General features: G+C 32.0%; 1 protein-coding gene across 4 annotated transcripts in view; it reads right to left on the reverse strand.

Moving 5' to 3' along the window:
* The window catches only part of LOC146397805 (uncharacterized), a 1,134,194-nt gene that overhangs the window by 93,002 nt on the left and 1,020,801 nt on the right, over nt 1-20,391 (reverse strand). For 2 of the 4 annotated variants that reach the window (XM_084989253.1, XR_014823711.1), the window contains exon 7: nt 9,839-9,951. The exons of the other annotated variants lie outside the window; for them this stretch is intronic. The gene's annotated coding sequence lies outside the window, so the exon portion shown is untranslated. Of the gene's footprint in view, nt 1-9,838; nt 9,952-20,391 lie in introns of those variants that run through there. 4 annotated transcript variants of the gene reach the window in all.

The raw sequence follows: 20,391 nt of genomic DNA on the forward strand, positions 1-20,391 counted from the left end.
CCATTTGCAGCAACATGGATGGAATTAGAGATTCTCATACTACCTTTTTTGGGGCCTTGCCTATAGCATGGGAAATTCCTGGGCCAGAGGTTGAACATGTGCCATATGTCATTATAAAGATGAAAAACAGATTAGTTGTTAGGGATTTGAGATGGGAAAGGGTAGGATATGGATCTAAGGGGTAGCATGTTAGAGTCTTGCCGTCAAGGTGCAGTTAGTTATTTGGTGGTGAAGCTTCCATCACATCAAGTCTCAGCTGTGATAAAATTGCAAGCACTTTACACACTTAAAACTATGTACAAATTTGTGCAGGTATAACTGGTAAAATCTGAATAATATCTATGGTTTGCATCAATATCTATTCCCTAGTTTTAATATAGCACTGTAGTTATGCAAGATGTTAACAATGGGTTAATCTGGAGGAAGGGTGTATGAGGTAAGATCCTATGAAATCAAAATTATCTAAAACTATAAGGTTTTTTTTTTCTCTTTCTGAACCCTTAAAATATTACTGAATATTTAAATTATTTAATATTTTAAAATATTCAAATTCCTGTGCAGATTTGAATTAATCTACTTAAAAAGGTCTATTTTTTGTCAATCTCCTGTAAATTTCCATATATGGATGTTAAATTTTTAATATCTGTATGTGTTAATATTATCATGAATGCTAACACAAGGTGTATGGAGATGGGCAAAACAAATACTGTATACATACAGCAAGTAATAAATGTGCCTTTTGCCTTTGATCCACTTCTTCACCCTGGGGTAAGACAAGAACTAGAAGAAGATGCCATCTTATATAAATGTAGTCTACTGTAATAGAGAAATACAAAAAAGTGGATATGGATATTCATGTAGGAAAGAGAGGTAGCTGTCTCCTTTCCCCCTTTGAGCCTCTTCCCAAATTAATGGGGAGGATCTTGTGTTCTTAACCTAGTCTTTTAGAATGTAAATAACATTTTTTTCAGAGGAAAGAAGAGACTACTACATACAAAATTTTAATCCAGAGCTTAAACCCACAGAAAGGGTGATTTATCTTGAAATGTAAATGTAGAGCTCCAGAGATACTTATCTCACTGACTAATTAGTCACAATTTAAATTTTTAGGCTTTTATTTTACAGTATGTGACAAGTTTTAGCAAAATTTACTAAGAAATCTCTACTGAGAAGAAACAGTATTTTTCCTCCAGTCTTACAGAGATAAAATTTCCCATTCTATTATTTCCAGAAATAATTTGTTATATTTCTTTAATACCATGTTAAATTCAACATTCGTATATCATTGTTTTCAATGAACTTGACACGTAACAAATTATTTGTAGACATTATTTTCTCCCACAAGTGGATCATTGCAATGGGGATGAGAACCTCAAGATTTTACTAATCTTTCCCAAAGGAACTGAAAGAGAATTGGGGGTATTATGTGGGCCACTTCTCCAACTGTGAATTTGATTAGTTTTGAAAATAAGTGACCTAAGAAAATTTATCTCCTCTCTTTTAAAAGTGCATTTCTGAATTGGATAAGAATGTATTTTCTCTCCTTATGCTCTCTCATTACAAATTTGTTGCTTATTCTCAATTGGTATATTTTGCACATATTCTAATATTCCCCATTAAGCTATGTCCTTATTATTAATTAGCATTAACATAAAATATATTCATATATGTATTTATACTTGTTGATAAATATTTGTTTAAAATATTAGGGATATTAAGAATATCAGCCATTAGTTAATATTTCAATTTCAAAAGCTCTTAAGAAATTTGAGTCCCATTGTAGGTCTCAGTAAATATTAGAGAAGTCATACTGAGTTATGTTGTTGGCTTACCAAAGTTCACTGAAGCATTTCTTCCTGTAATATATGCATGATTTAAGTGTGATTAATAGTAACTCTCTCAGATTTTGTTAAAAAAGTTTTCTAATGATTTTATAAACTGAATCTATAGAACACACTTTAATTTGCAATATCTACCTTAACTTCAAAAGGAAAAATATTTGATAGGTGTCAATAGCCTTAATTTTGAGGAGTTTTCATTGGCAAGAATTTTATTAGAGGTGAAAGAGTTATATCTTTAAGCAGGAATGCCATTAGAAATCCTTGAAGAGTAACTGAAATGGCCAACATTAATATTATTTTTAAAAATATGAACATTTTCTAAGCACACTCAAATATAGAGAGAACAGCATCTTGAAGTTCTTTGAATCCATCATGCAACTTCAACAATTATGTGTGTGTGTGTGTGTGTGTGTATTCACACACCTGTTTTTATTGGTTATGTGTCCCTTAACTTTCTTTTTATCTATACTTCGTCCATCATCCCTACCTTGTTACCTGATTCATGCTAGACTTTTGATAAAAAGAAAAAAAGTCATATATATAAAACATCTTAACAAATGTGTGCTATTAATGATAACCAATACTTCTGCCTAAAATGCACTATTTAATTGGAATGTCATTATTTTAGGTAAGCTTTTTTAAGTCAAATATTCTTCTCTTTGTCTCTCTCTAGATTTGTCAAATTGGAATCATACAATGAAGTGTCTAAGAACAATCTCAAGGGACATTTTTGCTCTGTAAGTACATTTTCTGCAGCAGAGTAAGTACATATTTACAATAGTTTGAAGTAGAAATGCAAGGTTTCACACTTTTTAAAGAGTTGACTATTTAAAATTATAATACTGGTTTTGAAAAGCATAAGTATTTTAGAATTTCTCATATATTCATTTATAATTTTAAATCTACTCAAAGATATTTCTAATTTTTGGAAGGCATGTATCAATAAGAGTAATTGGAGTTTATTTTGTAAGCTAGATTTTCAATGGAAGTTTTATCAGCATATTTTATAGGTTCGATACACAGTACACTTTTCAGTACCTTGTTTTTAGAGAACCACATTAGGCTGCATGACTATAAATGTGGTTCAGGTCAGGGAAGCTTGTGTTTGGTACATTAACATAATCCATTTGTAAATTTCAGGGTAGTTTTCTGCAGTATTTTTGCCTATAGACCACTACCTGATATTTCTGTACACAATTATAAAACTATACAAATAATTTAATGCTGTCTAAAACTGCACCTCAGACTTTAATATATTTTTCTGTGTACAGATTCATAAAATATTAGAAGCTAGAGAAGGAAAAGACTTTTAGGTCATCTTGTCTCTCTCTGTTCCAATATAAGATTGTTCCAAGCAATATATGCTTAAATATTCTGTCCAAGAAAGATTTTAAATGACTCCAGTAAGAGTTTCTGCCATTTCCCAATGGTGCAATCTAACATATTTCAACAGAAATCCATTTCACATTCTCATTTAGGTTCTTAGCTCTTCACTTTTGCTACACATGTTGAGTCTGATGTTGGAATGCTATTTTGTCATGTTCTTCAGATGTCATGAGTATCTGTGTTGCTACACACTTTTAACTTCATTAAAGGAAAAATATTAGAAATAATGAAGCATACCATATCATAATGTTTAACAATAATATAGAAAAATATTAAAATATTGAACTTCACTAGAGAAGTTGAGTGATTTAGTGACATATTTCTAATATGCATTTCCTAATCTAATGTAACATGATCGATTTAGAAAAGCGACATGAATCACATGCTGAGCCAGTGTAATTTCTTAAAACAGAGTGGTAATTTGTCTAAAACCAGTTGAAAGCAATATTCCATTGATTTTATATTTTAGCATACCTAAACCTCTGAAAAATGAAAATGTTGGTAGATATAAATAGGCGATAAAAAGGCATCATTGAACAGGAATTTTTTGCTGAGAAAAATGTGGACTATTCCCTGCTGCAGAGTAGAAGCACAACGTTGACTTTTTTATGGACACACAAATATTCCAATATTAAATTATTTCTTCAGCAAAACGTAAATGACCCTTTGCATTAGTAAATATGTTCTCTTAAAGAGAAACCATTGTAATCTAGTCTAGCATAACCAACATATATATTTTAAGCCACTCAGGAGAAAAACATACTTCTATTATTTTAAATTAAATACTGTGGACACAAATCACAGTAGATATATTTTCATTAGAATTTAGGCTAATCAGATTTTTTTTAAAGATTATCAACCCATTTCAAACATTTAAGTGTTCTGATCCTAGAACACTTCAGTGAAAAAGCAATTTACTCCCTGTCCCCGTTTTTTCCCCTGTCCTTTTTTAAATGAAAATGTTTAACATCAACATTCCAAAGCTTTTGTTTTGTTTTCTTTTTTTTTTTTTCTGCTGCTCAGTACCATCTAATAAAAATCTGGTAGAGAGAGAGAGATGTCACAAGAATATTTCATTGCCACACATATTTCTAAAGAAAAAAACTCAGTCCCTTTTTATAACATCCTTTGTGACATTAAAAATAGAGTAAAAATAGTATCTTAATTGTTTTATCTCCTAGTCTATCTAAATTCAAGTGTATTTAGTCCAGAAATCCTGAATTGGAAACTGAAATGACCAGGTTTAAGTTCTCTCTCCTAGTAAATAGCAAGGTAACCAAGTTCAAGATATTTGTTGATTGTTGATTTTATATTCAAAACAAGATGCTTAAGTTGAATATCCATTAATTTTTCTGTAACTCAAATTGTCTTTGTTAAAATATTGTTTGTTGGGAGTTCCCATCATGGCACAGTGGAAAGGAATCTGACTAGGATCCATGAGGACACAGGTTTGATCCCAGGCCTCGCTCAGTGGGTTAAAAATCCAGCATTGCTGAGAGTTGTGGTATAGTCTGGCAGCTACAGCTCTGATTCGACCCCAAGCCTGGGAACCTCTAAATGCCATTAGTGTGGCCCTAAAAAGCAAAAAAAAAAAAAAATTGTTATATTTGAATACATACAATTTTGGTAGGTGTTTTAGTAACTGATTTTTTGATTTAGATGATTTGAGGTAGTTTATTTTTTACCATTCACCAGGAAGCATTTTTGTTTGTACATTATTTTTGTTAATTGTTGACTTTCTGGTCACTGACTAATCTGTAAAAATATATCTCTCAATCATTTGTACAAGTACAGTATAGAAGATAGTAGGAATCAGTGATGCTAATAATGTAACTGTTCATTTTCAATTTGTTTGCCATTTTTGTATTATTAATGATAAGTATGTTGATATCCTTATATTGATTATTTTGGTACTCAATTAAAAATACTCATGAGATACCACCTCATACCAGTCAGAATGGCCATCATTAAGAAGTCCACAAATAACAAGTGCTAGAGGGGGTGTGGAGAAAAGGGAACCCTCCTGCACTATTGGTGGGAATGTAAGATGGTACAGCCACTATGGAGAACAGTATGGAGATACTTTAGAAATCTATACATAGAACTTCCATATGACCCCGCAATTCCACTCTTGGGCATATATCAAGACAAAATTTTCCTTAAAAAAGACACATGCACCCGTATGTTCATTGAAACACTATTCACAAGAGCCAAGACATGGAAACAACCCAAATGTCCATCAACAGATGATTAGATTCGGAAGATGTGGTATATATACACAAGGGAATACTACTCAGCCATAAAAAAGAATGAAATAATGCCATTTACAGCAACATGGATGGAACTAGAGACTCTCATACTGAGTGAAATAAGTCACAAAGTCAAAGACATACCATATCACATCACTTATAACTGGAATCTAATATACAGCACAAATAAACCTTTCCACAGAAAAGAAAATCATGAATTTGGAGAATACACTTGAGGTTGCCAAGGGGAGGCGGAGGGAGTGGGAGGGATCAGAAGCTTGTGGTTATCAGATGCAAACTATTGCTCTTGGAATGGATTTACAATGAGATCCTGCCATATAGCATTGAGAACTATGTCTAGATACTTACATTGCAACAGAACAATGGGTGGAAAAAAAATGTATACATGTATGTGTAACTTGGTCCCCATGCTGTACAGCTGAAAAAAAAAATTCATTTAAATTCTGCCTAACTTAGAAATAATGCATATAATCTTTTGAAAACAAATGAGTAAATTAAAATTTCCTAAGAAAACTCTGAGGTACCTTTAAAAGAATCTGATTTTTGTGGTTAAGTAATAAAGGGTGGTAGAGCCAATTATTTTCTTTTAAATATTGCTAGATTAAGAAGAATTTCCCAACAGATGCTGAAATTTATTTTAGGATACATCAAGTGTTATTCAATTGTAGAATAAAGAGAATGTCATAAATACCTACAATGAATACCTTTTGAAAAGCTATTGACAATAACATTTAACAAAGGAACAAAATACTGATATATTCCTTGGCATGGGTAAACCACAAAAACTACCATTCTAAGTGTAAAAGCTGCATGCAAAATATTAAATGTTTTATGAGACTATTTTGTTTGAAGTGTTTAGAAAAGACACATTTATAGATATAGAAATTGATCAGTGGTCACTTAGGACTAGGAAGGTGTGATTGGCGATTGATTAAAAGTGAATTTGAGGAGTTCCCATCGTGGCACAGTGGTTAATAAATACAACTAGGAACCATGAGGTTGCGGGTTCGATCCCTGGCCTTGCTCAGTGGGTTAAAGATCCGGCGTTGCCGTGAGCTGTGGTGTAGGTTGCAGATGCGGCTCGGATCCCGCATTGCTGTGGCTCTGGCATAGGCCGGTGGCTACAGCTCCAATTAGACCCCTAGCCTGGGAACCTCCATATGCCATGGGAGCGGCCCTAGAAAAGGCAAAAAGACCAAAAAAAAAAGGAAATTTGAGAGATATTTTAGGGATGATCAAAATATACTTAAATTGGATTATATTTGCACACAACTATAAAGTTACTTAAAAAACACTGAATTGTATACTCACAATGGTTAAATTTTACCACCTATAGATTATAAAACAATAAAGCAATAAAATATTATTTTTCCTTAATACTATATTGATAGTTTTTTTTTTTTAGATTTATAGTTTTTTGCTTTGTTTTTAAATTAAAATATAGGAGTTCCCAATGTGGCTCAGCAGAAATGAATCTGACTAGCATCCGTGAGGACTCAGGTCTGATCCCAGGCCTTGCTCAGTGGGTTAAAGATCCTGTGTTGCTGTGAGCGGTGGTGTAGGTCTCATATGCAGCTTGAATCTGGCATTGCTATGGCTGTGGCATAGGCTGATGGCTACAGCTCTGATACTACCTCTAGCCATGGGTTCGGACCTACAAAAATTAAAAAAAATAATAATAATTGAAATATAGTTGATGTCCAATGTGCCAATTTCTGCTGTACAGCAAAATGACCCAGTTATACACACCGCACACACACATACAAACACACACACACACACACACACACCACACACCACACATATATACATTTTTTGTTATATTATTTTCCATCATGGTCTATCTCAAGAGATTAGATATAGTTCCTTGTGCTATACAGTATAAACTTTTTGTTTATTCATTCTAAATGTAATAGTTTGCATCTACTAACCCCAAACTCCCAGTCCTTTCTAATCCCTACTCTCCTCCCCATTGGCAACCTCAAGTCTGTTCTCTATGTCTTTGAATCTGTTTCTGTTTTGTAGATTGGTCATTTTGTGCCAAATTTTAGATTCCACATGTAAGTGATATATCATATGGTATTCGTCTTTCTCTTTCTGACTTACTTCACTTAGTATCAGAATCTGTAGTTGGATCCATGTTGTTGTGAATGGTCTTATTTTGTTCTTAGTTATGGCTGAGTAGTATACCATTGTGTATACGTACCAGACCTTCTTAATTCATTTATCTGCCAGTGGAAATGGAGGTTTTTTCCATGTCTTGGCTGTTGTGAACAGTGCTGCGGTGAACATAAAGGAAGGTGCATGTATCTTTTTGAATTATATTTTCGTTAGCATATATGCCTACGAGTGGGATTACTAGGTTATATGATAATTCTACATTTAGTTTTCTCAGTTACTGCTTTCCATAGTGGCTTGTGCTAACTTACATTCTCACCAACAATATAGAAGGGCTTCCTTTCTCCACACCCTCTCCAGCATTTGTTACTTGTAAACTTATTAATGATGGCCATTCTGACTGATGTGATGTAAATTTTTAAAATATTGTGTTCCTTTATAAAATATTTTAAAATTTTGCATTTTTTTCCCCTGACTCATTGGCCAAATTGTATTGGGTTGTCATTCTGTGTCTTTTAAAGGGTTTCAATTTTGTATAATTTTTATTGATCATCCTCTGTATATATGACATTTTATAAACTTCAGTGTTTTATTTTTTGAAATGAGAGAGTTGTAAAGAGAAACTTATCTTCCTTTTTATCTACTTGCCCAGAAGCAGTTTTTTTTTTATAGATTTTTATGGGAAAGTCTATATATCTTGTGGTTTCCATGTAATTAATATATGCTGATAATTCCTCAAACAATAACCCCTATTTAACTCTTCTCAAACTCCATGTACTTACTTATACCTTCCTCCTAGTCAGTTTTTTTTTTTTTTTTGGATAAGTCATAGGTATCTTAAATTCATCATGTCCAAAACTGAGCTTATAGTCTTTCTCCCTAAATGTGTAGATTTTCTGTTCTTCCGTTTCCAAATTAATGGCATTATTCACTAAGGCCTCTAAGATAGAACCTTGGATGTTATAATTGACTCCAATAACTCAATTACACTGATACCTAATTGACAGCTAATGTCAACTAAAATAGCCAATAGATAAAGAGGCTATATCGCAAATTCTGGTGATAAACTTTATAAACAAAGTAATTGACTTTGTAAATATGAAACTTTTACCAATTTTACATAAAAATTTATATTAATAAATGTTAATCTAGGAAAGGAGAGTAAAATGAAAAGTACACAGAAACTAGTGTTTTACACCTATAATTAAAGATTTACAATTAATATTTAAATTTCTTAGAAATATAAGCAAATTGGGAAATACATTATTTGTAAAATTTATATAATCAATAAAATATGGTTGAAATAAATAGGTTCCTTCCTCTCTTTTCTTTCCTCATCTTCTTTCTCTCCTTTTTCTTCCTCAAATCATAATTTGTAGATATTTAATATCATCAAATAACTATTGGTTTTGGTGTAAAATTTAAAATTTTTAGCAGATCTCCTAAGAACCTAAAAGATTTGGCCTCCAACTTCTTTCTTTTATTATCCTCAACTGGATTTTCTGCTTTCGTAATTGTCAGTTTCTTTACTCTCCAAAGACAACACATGAAGCCTGACTATTGTATATACTGATTCCTGTACAATATTCTCTATCAGGAATTCTCTACTACTCTGCAGGCTAAATTTTCACTTTTTTTTTTTAGATTAACTCTTGGTGTTATATTTTCTGTTAAGTTTGTCCTGTCTCCTCTTTCTTTCCTGTTTATTCTAGGAAAGATGCTCTTATGCCACCTTCATCTCATTGCTTTATGATGTATCATATTCGGACAATTACTCTTTTTCTTTGCTTAAGTGTGAGTTCCATGAGAACAACAAATCTACCTTATTTATCTCTATAACCTCAAAATCAAGCACAAAACAAAACATATCATAGGATCTCAAACACTATTTGGTATGTGGTTGAAATGATGCATGTATTATATAAAAATGCACTAATAACATGTAAATATAATTTTACCTGCTTTTTTAACAAAGGAAAGACCTCTTTCTGCTAGATAGTCCCAGCATGTCTCCCCACCACTACATCCATGATGGCATAACAATTAGTTTGTGCTCAGTACTCTGCTGACCATCAGAAAAACTCCAAGATTCCTGTTGGATACCATGCTGATATGTGGTGCTAAACAAATGTCTTAGGGCCGTTACCTAAGTGAGAGAACTTATATTTTCCCACTTCTGTGGCCCTCCTAATTCCTTATAAGACATGCAAGGGGAAGACTCACTTTCCTGGAGCCTTTCTCATGGTGTGACAGCTGTGTCCAAGGCAAATATAGACTCCATGATCTGATGAGAACTTAGGAGACTCTGTGTTTGACCAAGTCTTTGTACCTAAATCCTGTAGAAAAATTCCTGTATGTATTATCCCAAGAAGTGAAATAATAAATTATTAATAAGCTGGAAAGATATGTTTAATTTTACATAAAAATTAAACAAATTAAGGACACCATTATTTACCTTAAAACAGGCATGTACTTTAAGTACCAATTATTGTTTATGATAACTTTTTTAAGTATTGCATGGCCCACTTGTCAGTGCTAGTGTTTGATGATATCCTATGCCTGATTATTGGGGGTGGGGGCATATTAGACTCAGTACTTCGAGTTCCATATATTTTTTGTAATCAAATAACTACTGATAAGTTTTTCCATTTAGTAGAAATAGTTACACATGAACATAAACACGCTTATAAATTCATATGAATTTATTTAAACACTTAATTTTTCAATACAACATGGGGAGAGGTTTCCCCAGTATAATATTCAATAGAACTACTTTCTTGTGGTTCATGAATATATTATTTGAATTGTTGTTTTTAATAGTCAAAATGTTAAGATGTTGGCAAGTAAGTGTTGACATGACAGAATGGATTATATTTCATCCTCTGTAATATTAATAAAGTAGTAATATTTTCCAAGTATAAATATTTCATTCCATAAGCTAGGAGCCCATGATAAAATTAATAAATTAATATAATCAATGCTTTTTTGATGCTAAACTCTAATATCATCTCCTAAAATTTTTTCAAAGCGTATATAGATGTAAGCAGCATCAAATTTTATATGATTTTATTAAAGCTGAAATAATTCTACACTTCTTAAATATTTGAAGGGACTTGGATTTTATTGTTATGCTACAATTTATGTCTTTAGAATAATTAAGATGTTTTGTAGAATATATACACTTTTTTCAAATCAATTAAATGAGCCTGTTCGTTTAATGCTGGAAAGTACAGAAAAGAGGTTTACAAAACACACTTACCATACTGATACTGTCTGTAATAACCCAGGTGTGATTAAAGAATTGAAAACTCTTGTCTATGCTCAAAAGATTACTGACAGATAGGCTTGATCAGAAGATTGTTGCCATCCATAATTAGAAAGTAATCTGTCATTTTAGCACATTATTTACTTTTGGAAAGACAGAACAAAGTTTCTTGTATAGGAATCATAATTTTCCAGTATATTTTGTAAATAAATTGCCAATTCATCCTCTAATTAGAGAATATTTGTGTACAATTTTGTGCTTTTTGTTTAAAAGCATATGTTTATTATATTACATATATGTCACATTTCATCTTGTTAATTTCAAATAGAAAATATTCTTGAAATGCCATTCAATGAAGGTTACTAAGTATATGTTCTTGTCTTTAAATTTTTTCTACACTTTTGAATGGTATTAAATATTTCATGATCTTGGAGCATTCAAAAAGGTTAAATTTTTTTCCTTTGATTTCAAATATGATATTGAAATGTATATGGCATCTTAGATGTTATAACTTCCCTTTCTCTGCATATTCTTCATAAATGCATTTCATAGCATTTTAAGTTTTATTTAAAATTAATATATAAAAATGTGTTATATATACTGGAAAAATAAATTATTTTAAACACCCATTTCTAAAGCTAAAGCATGTCAGAGATCAAAAGAAAGCTTTGCTACAAAATGTGATATAAATCAAGAAATAATTGTTACTCAGGGTTAGTAAAATGAATTTTGTGTCTTAGCATTAGTATATTTAAAATTATGTTAATGCATAACCATTTTGCTTATTATTTCACATAGCGTATAACATAATTTAAATGTTTTAGATGGTCTAGTTTTTTGTAAGTTTTATCTTTCCAGGTTTATTGAGATATAATTAGTATATAATATAGTTTAAGTTAAAAATATATAATATAATGTCTTAATATAAGTTTGCAATGCAAAATTATTACTAATTAAGGATAGGTGACACATCCAATCACCTCACGTAATTTCACAATTTTTGTGTGTGATGAGAACTTTAAAGATCTCTTCTCTTAGCAAGTTTCAAATATGCAATACAATATTGTAAACTATAGTCACCATGCTGTATATCACACCCACAGAAATTATTTAACTTATAACTGACAGTTCATGCCCTCTGTCTACCTTCACCTATTTCCCTTAAGTCCCCACTCTCCATCTCTGGCAACCACCAATCTACTCAGTTACTAAGAGTTTGTTTTTAGATTCCACAGAAAAGCAAAATCAAACAGTATTTATCTTTCTCAGAATTATTTTACTTAGTGCAATGCTCTCAGGCTTCAACCTTTTTTTTTTTTTTGCAAATGAAAGATTTCCTCCTTTTAATGGCTGAATATATTCCATTGTATGTATATATCACATTTTTTTTTCTATACATGCTTTGATGAACACAGGTTTTTTTCCATATCTTGGCCATTGCAAATGCTGCAGTGGACTTGGGAATGCAGATATCTCTTTGAGATAACTTAATTTCCTTCAGATATGTAGCTAGAAGTGGAATTACTGGATCACATAATATTTCTAGGTTTAATTTTTTTAAGAATGTCTTACTGTTTTCTATGGTGACTATACCAATCTACCTTATATCAAGAGTGCACATGGATTTCCTATTTCCTTTCCTCCACTTTCTCTCCATCACTTGTTATCACGTCTTTTTGATAATAGCCATTCTGACAAGCGTGTGGCAATTTCTTGTGGTTTTGATTTGCATTTCCCTGATGATTAGAGATGTTGAGCATGTTTTCATGTACCTCTTGCCCATTCGAATATATTCTTTGGAAAAATGTCTATTCAGATATTTTGCTAATTTTAACCACTTTCTTTTTTTTGGCTACTGAGTTGTATTAGTTTCTGACGTATTTTGGATATTAACCTCATCGTGTTTGTAGTTTGCAAATATTTTCTCTCATTTTCTATATTGCCTTTTCAGTTTGTTTATGTCTTTTTCTGTGCAGAAGCTTTTAAGTTTGATGTAGTACCACTTGTTTATTTTTGTTTTGTTGTTGGAGCTTTTGGTATCCTATTCATAAAAACATTGTCACCTACCTCCTCAGTCTCTATTTGATCCCCTGTTGTTAAGCCCTCTATGTTCCCCTAGTAATCCCTGTGAGCCAAGGTCTGAGTGGGATTCTAGAAAGCATTCTGCAACACTGGGGATTCTGGATGTTCACCTTCTGGTCTCTTTTACCCATAAGAGCAACCGTGAGCACAGGGAAGACCTCTTAGTATAGCATTGAGCCCACCTAAAGGAGGGATGAAACAGAACAAAACCACGTCTCTTTCCCTTCTAATGTCATCCTTTTTGATAAGCCTGTGGTCCATGGGAGTGCTTCAGCCCAATCCATCAGATTCTAGGATTTTCACAATGGTGTCTTGTCTATGGATAGTTGCTCACTGGTCTTCCTGTGAGGGGGATTGAAGTTGGGAATGACCTATATCACAATCTTGACTTATTTTATTTTTGTTAAGAAGTGTAGGAGTTCCCATTTTGGCTCTGTGGTAACAAACCCTACTAGTATCCATGAGGATGTGGGTTTGATGCCTGGCCTCACTCAGTGGGTTAAGGATCTGGCATTGCCATGAGCTGTGGTGTATGTCACAGATTTGACTCATATCTGGTGTTGCTGTAGCTGAGGCATAGGCTAGCAGATAAAGCTCTTATTTGACCTCTAGCCTGGGAACTTCCATGTTCCCTGGGTGTGGCCCTAAAAAAAAAAAAGTGTAATCCATCTTTCTTCAGAAATATGTAGTGCGCATAATTTCTCTCCTTTTTGTTAAATGTTCATCTCAGTGTTTTATAAAAATACATGTTCTCAGTATCAATATGGGTTAAAGTCATCAACATTCGATCAGGTCTGAGGATATCTCACTGTGGTTTTGATTTGCATTTCCCTGATACTTAGTGGATTGAGCATCCTTAATGCTAAGTTTAATGAAACATATGTTTAATGAAATTCTAAAGACCATTTTCAAACACTTATGTTTTCTACACGCTCCATAAATTGAAAGTGGTATCATCATCATCTTTTCCTTCACGACTTCATAGCAGATCTTAGGGAGATACTGTGAAGCTTCCTGGTCCTGATATTTTGTTGTTGTTATTAGAGTATATCCATTAATTTTAAGTTATTGTATGATAATTGTTCTGTGATCTTGAGTAGGTTTTATTACTGATAAAGTATATCCTGAGTCCATTAAATTCAAAATATGAGATATATTATTTTGTGTAAAAGTGATTTCTTGTTCAATAATATTTATTTACAAGTAAAATTTATTGTCTATTTTTTATTTTCTAGTTTTTAATTTTATATTTTTAATTTTTTCTATAAAGAAAAGGCCTATGATTTTTAAGTCATTCAGTTTTTTAATTTGTGGGTTTTTTTTCATATGACATTTTTACATTTATCACTGGGATTTTTTCTTTGGTAGATTTTCTTTCTTCTTGAGGAAACTACTCATATTGTATTTTCATTCTTTCTTTAGTAAAGAATTAAGTCTTAAATTTTTTCTGAGTATTTGTTTAGCTATATGTAGTGTATGATACTTTCTATAGCCAGAGGGTATCTTTTCTCTATATTTCTTTTTGAAAACAAGAAGACAAACAGGTTTACTATTTCTCTACCCACGTTTTTCTGAAATAATACAATTATTTTCTCCCTAGAAGGAAGGAAAATAAGGTGACTTAATTTTAGTTAGCTTCCTTTATATTTTTGTATTGTTGCTCAATGAGGGCCATAGTATCCCTTCAAAATATTATGGGCACTATTATGCTAAAGTATGAGAGCCATTTCCCACAAGCGAATTGCATTCAAAATACAGTTTGTCACTAAAAGATACTATATCCATTTCTGACTTTTTCTCCATGATTACAATGATGGTATGTAGACAAGAAGAGAGGTAAGAAGGTGAATAGTCTCATGCAATATGATTTTTTGTTTATGTAATTCCATATGCTTTCAATAGGTACACCACTTAGAAATTATATTATTTAATTCTGTTTTGTATGCATATGAAAACACAAAGAAAGACAGAAAAACATAACTTATTTAGCTTAATTTAGTTTTTGTTTCTTCCATGCTACATTTTTTTTTTACTAGTTGTGATTATTTGCTTCATTATCTGTATAAAACTGAGAGAGAAGCAAGAGTCAATTCTGTCCATTGATTCTAATTATTTTCCTTGTAAGAAAAGTATTTTATTTTTGTTTATTTTATTTTTAAAGACTACTATTTTAAGAGAATTTTTAGTTTTACAGTAAAATTGAGGGGAAGGTAAAAAATTTCCTCTATATCCTCTACTCCCACACATGCATCACCTTCATCCTTATCTTTATCACTCAACAGAGTGGTAGATTTGTTATCAAGGATGGATATCTACATCAACACATGATAATTACCCAAAGTACATTTACCTTAGGGTTTACTCTTGGTAAACCCTACTCTTAATATCATGTCATCAGATTTTGTTTCATGTTAAAGAGCTTTTTTTCTATGATCTGAATAGTGAAACGGTTATTTTCACAAATAGATATATTTATATTTATTGTAAAACGATATGTACTTGTTCTTGATTACATCATCTTCTATTTGTCATATCTCCTAAGGCTTCCTTTAATTCCCTTCATTATATGATCTGTGGTTATTTTGATATTGAGCAGGTGAATATATTTAGAATCTGTATGTCTGTTTTCAGATCTTATAGGATTTAATTTTATTATTTTGGCTAATGGCTAATCCATTTATTCTTTATAGGCAAAGTCCATTGATTCTCAATAAACAAATTGTATTTCCACTTTCACACATAATTTATACCATCCACTTTTGTATATTTTCTGTACATCATTAATTTTATACAAGGAACAGTCATAAAATTTGCAAGCTATAGGCATACCTTGTTTTACTGTACTGTGCTACACTTTGCTTCACAAATATTACATTCTTCACAAATTGAAAGTTTGTAGCAACCCTGCATCAAGCAAATCTATTGGCACCATTTTTCCAATAGCAGTTGCTCAATCTCTCCTTGTCTTTGTATCACATCTTGGTAATTCTCACAGTATACCAATTTTTTTCACAATTATTGTATGTGCTATGGTGATCTGTGCTCAGCAATTTTTAATATGACTGTACTAATTGTTTGCTACAAATTGTACCCTTATGAAATGGCTAACAACTGATAAATGTTGTGTGTGTTCTCATTGCTCCACTAACCCAGCATTCCCCAGTACCACATTTTTTTAACCTGTCCTCAGCCTTCTCTATTCCCCGAGCCACAACAATATTGAAATTAGGCCAAATAATAACCCTAAACTAGATTCTAAGTGTTCAAGTGAAAGGAAGAATCCTATTTCTCTCACTTTAAATCAAAAGCTCAAAATGATTATTCTTAGTAAGGAAGGCATATTGTAAGCTGAGACCAGCAAAAAGCTAGGCCTGTTGAGCCAGTTATCCAAGTTGCGAATGCAAAGAAAGTGTTCTTGAAGAAAATTAAAACCGGTACCTCAGTGAGAAATAATAACATTGATAAAAAGTGAATGGACAAGAAAGTGACACTAGCTTCTAGCAGATATGGAAAAATTTTAGTGGTCTGGATATAAGATCAGTGCAGACAGAACTTTCCCTTGAGCCAAAACTTAATACAGAGAAAGGCTGTAATTCTCTTCAGTTTTGTAAAACCTGAGAGAGGTGGGTAAAATGCAGGAAAAAAAAAAAATGTTTGAAGTTTTTCATAGGGTTTCAGGAAACAAACCATCTCCATAACATAAAAGTGCAAGGTAAAGCAACAAGCGCTAATGTAGAAGCTTCAACAAGTTATCCAGAAAATCTACAAAAGATAATTAATGAAGGTGGGTATAATAAAAAATGGATTTTCAATGTTAACAGAACAGGCTTAGTTTGGAAAAAGATGCTTTCTAGCACTTTCATAGCCAGAGAGGAAAAGTCAGTACCTGGCTTTTTATTTTATTTTACTTTATTTTATTTACCATCTTAACCACTTTGTTGTATCATTTCTTATTAAGTATATTCACATTTTTGTGTAACAAATCTGTATAACTTGTTCATCTTGCAAAACTTAGACTCTATACCCATTAAACAACTTCCCATTACCCCTCCCTCAGCCCCTTGCAAACACAATACTACACTCTCTTTCTATGAATTTGACTTATTCCACTTACATAAGATGTCTAAAGTACCTGGCTTTAAAGTCTCAAAGGAAAGCCTGACAGTCTTGTTAGGGGCTAAACGCAACTGGTAACTTTAAATTGAAGCCAATTCTCCTTTACCATTCTGAAAATCCTAGGGCCCTTAAGAATTATGTTAAATTGACTGCCTGTACTATAAATGGAAAAACAAAGCCCAGATGACAGCACATCTGTTTACAACATGGTTCACTGAATATTTTAAGCCTACTGTGGAGACCTATTGCTCAGGAAAAAAAAAAAAAAAAAAAAAAAAAAAGATTTCTCTCTAAATCCGAGTACTCATTGACAATGCACATGGTTGCCCAAGAGCTGTGATGGGGATGTAATTTGAGATGAATATTGTTTTCATAACTGCTATCAAAACATCTATTTTGTAGCCCATAGATCAAGGAGTAATTTGACTTTCGAGTCTTATTACTGAAGAAATAAATTTCTTAAAGCTAAAATTTCTTAAAGCTATAGCTATCGTAAATAGTGATTCCTCTGATAGATTTGGGCAAAGTAAATTGAAAACCTTCTTGGAGTTCCCTGGTGACTCAGCTGGTTAAGGATCCAGCATTATCATTGCTGGCTCTGGTTACTCTGTAACATGGGTTCAATCCCTGGCTCAGGTACTTCCACATGCTACAGGATCAGCCTAAATAAATAAATAAATAAATAAATAAAATCCAAAAATAAAAATGGAAAACCTGCTGGAAAGGATTCACCATTCTAGAGGCCACTAAAACCATTTGTGTCTCATAGAAAGATGACGAAATATCAACATTGAGAAGAGATTGGAAAAAGTTGATTCTAACCTTCATTGATGCTTTTCAGGGGTTCAAGATTTCAGTGTAAGAAATAATTACTCTTGTGATGGAAATAGCTACAGAACTAGTTTAATGGGCAGAGTTCAAAAGTTGTGACTGGATTGCTGCAATCTCATGATAAAACTTAAATGAATGAGGAGTTGTTTCTTATGGAATAGCAAAGAAAATGGCTTATTGAGGTAGAATCTAATCCACATGAAGATGCTATGGAGACTGTTGAAATAACAACAATGAATTTTAAATAGTATGCAAACCTATTTGATGAAGTAGAAGAAGAGATTGAGAGGATTGGCTCCAATTCTGAAAGAGGTTTTACTGTGGGTAAAATGCTATCAAGCAACATTACATTGTACGGAGAAATTGTCCATGAAAGGAAGATTCAACTGCCCTGGTAAATTTCATTGTTGTTTTATTTTAAGCAATTACCACATACCTTGATCTTCTACCAACACCGCCCTGATCCGTCAACATCAGCACTGAGGCAGAACTCTTCAGCAGCAAAAGGATTATGACTCACTGAAGATGATGATTATAATTTTTTAGCAATAAAGTGGTTTTTTTTTAATTGAGATATATACAGTGGGATTTTTTTAGACATAATGCTATTGCACAATGATTAGACTACAGTATATTGTAAACACAAATTTTATATGCACTAGGAAACCAATCAATTCATGTGATTCCTTTCATTGTGATATTTGCTTTGTTGCAGTGGTCTGGAAGCAAACCCACAATATCTCTGAGGTATGCTGATTTTATTTATGGGCATTTTCTTAATGAGAATTTTTATAATATAATAATTTCTTATTTTGATTTAATTCCTATATTTATATGTTTTATAACTGTTTTTTACTTAATATAATCATTAGTCATCACGTTTTTATCTTATTATTGTTAAAGTTTTGAGGGATACTTTATTTCATATCTCCTCACACATTCATTAAGATCCTTCACTGATCTTGGCTCACCCTTGTCTTGCCTTATGCATCTAAGCATTTAAGCTATTATGTATGGCAATAATTTCTGGTGTTTTTGAAACAAAGCTACCATCTTTAAACAGTCTATTTCATTGCCATAGAGATAGTTATTTTTTTAGATATTTGTTGCTTTTAATAGAGGAATTCAAATTATGTGTTTTGTCTAAAAGGATGAGCACCAACTCTAAGATCACTCCCCCCCCAAATATATTCTGTATTTATTCTGGATGTCTTTCAATAAATACAAATCTGTGGTTTATGTTGTAGCCCTTTCTTTGGTTTAATAGAGTTATCTTGATTTTTTTTACTAAATTTTAAAAAAAATTTTCTTTAAAAAAATTTTTTTTCAAGGCTGCATCCACAGCATATGGAAATTCCCAGGCCAGGGATTGAACCAAGCTTTAGCTGTGACCCATACCACAGCTGTGGCAATGCTGGACCTTGAATTCACTGCACCAGGCTGGAGAATGAACCTGTGGCTCTGCTGTGGCCCAAGTCACTGCAGTTGAATTCTTAACCCACTGTGCCACAGTGGGAATTTTTAATAGACAATTCAAGCCTCAGGTTAAAATTAAAATAGCTGTACTCTCTTTTTTATTTTAATTCTATTAATACATTTTAACATTTTTAACAAAATTTGAAATATAAAAACAGCCAGATTAAAAAATACTCATTTCTAATCTTTACATATGGACAGAAAAGAAAATAAAGCTAAATGTTTTAATGCACATATGTTCCCAGTGAAAATATTTAAGACTGTTCAAATGTTCTGAGTTTGCAAATATTGAAAAGATGATTTCCTATTATGCAGGTTTTAGTTTCACAAAATCTCTATGTTAGCTTATTCTCAATTGAGCATAATTACTTTAAAATTTATTAAGACATAAATTTGTAATTTGTTATTATTAAAAATTTAAAGAAGGACAAGATGGGGAAATGTTTTGCAAAAATAAACCAAAGAGAATTCTTCAAAACTAAAACCAAATCAATATCTTTGTAAAGAATACAGACAAATAGTCCAAGAATTAAGGAAAATAAAATTGATTTAACTACTTTCAAGTTTATTGTTCACCTACATGGATTGTTTGTTCACAGTAATTCAGATCACTGGATAACTTCCTATAAGTTCCTTTGATTTTATCAAAGAAGAAATAGTTTTTTCTCTATAGTCAAGTGAACTCCTATCTAAGCAAGCAAAAAGAAGCCAAAAGAAAAAGAGATATTTTAAAAAGTAGTGTCATGAACTATTCATTTGAAGAGATATCCAACAGAGAATGCAACTTTTTTTTTATTTGATGTTTCAGATATGTGCTGTCTTTAAGAAGGGCAAGTATATGAATTTTTCTTGTTTAAAATTTCAGTTGACTTTGATTTTCTAAAAGTCTCAGATTTTTTAAGAACAATATTTTTTTTACCACTTTGGATTACCATAATGCAAAACACATTTTTCAGTGAGTTTGAGAAATAATATCCACCACTAGGGTCTGGAAGACTATATCTTA

The sequence above is a fragment of the Sus scrofa genome, chromosome 13 (genome assembly GCF_054392235.1).
Source record: "Sus scrofa isolate SSC_HxYL_T2T_F1_AM1 chromosome 13, Sscrofa_HxYL_maternal_Yorkshire_Landrace_v2.0, whole genome shotgun sequence".
Classification (NCBI taxonomy): domain Eukaryota; kingdom Metazoa; phylum Chordata; class Mammalia; order Artiodactyla; family Suidae; genus Sus; species Sus scrofa.